This window comes from Palaemon carinicauda, chromosome 15 (genome assembly GCF_036898095.1).
Source record: "Palaemon carinicauda isolate YSFRI2023 chromosome 15, ASM3689809v2, whole genome shotgun sequence".
Lineage (NCBI taxonomy): Eukaryota > Metazoa > Arthropoda > Malacostraca > Decapoda > Palaemonidae > Palaemon > Palaemon carinicauda.
The window spans coordinates 125420085-125422584 of NC_090739.1; positions in this window are offsets into that span (position 1 = coordinate 125420085).

Below are 2500 nucleotides of genomic sequence, written 5' to 3' on the forward strand. Positions count from 1 at the left end.
TTCCGTAATCAATGAGGCTATTTAATTCAACCTTTCGGCAAACCTCAAGGATTCCGTAATCAATGAGGCTATTTAATTCAACCTTTCGGCAAACCTCAAGGATTCCGTAATCAATGAGACTATTTAATTCAACCTTTCGGCAAACCTCAAGGATTCCGTAATCAATGAGGCTATTTAATTCAACCTTTCAGCAAACCTCAAGGATTCCATAATCAATGAGGTTACTTAATTCAACCTTTCAGCAAATCAATTAGGTTACTTAATTCAACCTTTTGGCAAACCTCAAGGATTCCGTAATCAATGAGGCTATTTAATTCAACCTTTCGGCAAACCTTAGGGATTCCGTAATCAATGCGGCTATTTAATTCAACCTTTCGGCAAACCTCAGGGATTCCGTAATCAATGAGGCTATTTAATTCAACCTTTCGGCAAACCTCAGGGATTCCGTAATCAATGAGGCTATTTAATTCAACCTTTCGGCAAACCTCAGGGATTCCGTAATCAATGAGGCTATTTAATTCAACCTTTCGGCAAACCTCAAGGATTCCGTAATCAATGAGGTTACTTAATTCAACCTTTCAGCAAATCAATGAGGTTACTTAATTCAAACTCTCAGCAAACCTCAAGGATTCCATAATCAATGAAATTACTTAATTCAACCTTTAGGTTACCTAATTTAACCTTTCAGCAAATCTCAACGATTCCATAATCAAGGAGATAAGTCAAGTCAAGTTTAACCTTTCAGTGAACCACGAGGATGGTTCCACCCACAGGCACATTGACACGGGCAAAGGATTAGTAATGTTATATCTGAAGACCTGAGAATTGGTAGGCGCTTCCCTTTTGCCACTACTTCTAAGTCCTTTATTATTTTTTTCTATTTTTAATCTCTTGTTATTGATTGTTTATTAAACATACTGCAATCGGCGTCAGTGACCATTGGTATTATGATGCCAAATGATTTCAAATTATTCAATCATTCGTGATTATTGACAGTTAATTACTAATTTATGTTATTCTTTCTTTTAACTTGATTACTAATTTATGTTATTCTTTCTTTTAACTTGATTACTAATTTATGATATTCTTTCTTTTAACTTAATTATTAATTTATGTTATTCTTTCTTTTAACTTAATTACTAATTTATGATACTCTTTCTTTTAACTTTATTACTAATTTATGTTATTCTTTCTTTTAACTTAATTACTAATTTATGTTATTCTTTCTTTTAACTTAATTACTAATTTATGTTATTCTTTCTTTTAACTTAATTACTAATTTATGTTATTCTTTCTTTTAACTTAATTACTAATTTATGATATTCTTTCTTTTAACTTTCCCCATATGTTTGTTAGCATTATAATACCTCAACAAGCATTTAAGGTTGAAGTTGCCATTCCTTTGCCTTCTTTCTCGACACAAGTATCAGACGCTATACCACTGGTGCTCTTTTATAGCTGGTGAGAAGGAGGAATCTTCGAACCTACCTAATTATAGCTGAGTTCAGCACCAATCATCTTATCCTTACCATGCCCCAAATTATATATATATATATATATATATATATATATATATATATATATATATATATATATATATATATATGATAAATTTTGCACATTTTTACGTGTTTTTCATATTCAAATAAGCCATATATATTTTTGATACATTAATGTCTGGATTCTCTTAACGACCTCGGGATCAGAGCCCCAGGCGAAATCACACAAAGACAAGAGCTCGGCTCCGGCCGGGAATCGAACCCTGGTCGGCAAGCTTGTACAGACAGTGACTAAGCCACTTGGCCACGAAGAAAGATAAAAGTCAATGACAATTCTTCTGTACTTATACCTGTCGAATTCAGGTATTTTGTACTTAGAATTGAAATCAACCCATCTTCACCATCGTAGCTAATTGGTAGTTTGTTACTTGGCATTCAATTAATGATAAATTTTGCACATTTTTACGTGTTTTTCATATTCAAATAAGCCATATATATTTTTGATACATTAATGTCTGGATTCTCTTAACGACCTCGGGATCAGAGCCCCAGGCGAAATCACACAAAGACAAGAGCTTGGCTCCGGCCGGGAATCGAACCCTGGTCGGCAAGCTTGCACAGACAGTGACTAAGCCACTTGGCCACGAAGAAAGAAGAGAATCCAGACATTAATGTATCAAAAATATATATGGCTTATTTGAATATATATATATATATATATATATACACATATATATACGTACATACTTATCAATATATTTATATACCAATAACAACCGCAAATACAACCGTTTTTAGCGCACTGCAGGGCGAGAGCCTCAGACATGTCTTTATTCATTTCTGGGTTTTGCCAATTTTCATTACCACACTGGCGTCACACACACACAAACACACATATATATATATATATATATGTATATATATATATATATATATATATATATATATATATATATATATATATATTATGTATGAAATGTATATATATATATATATATATA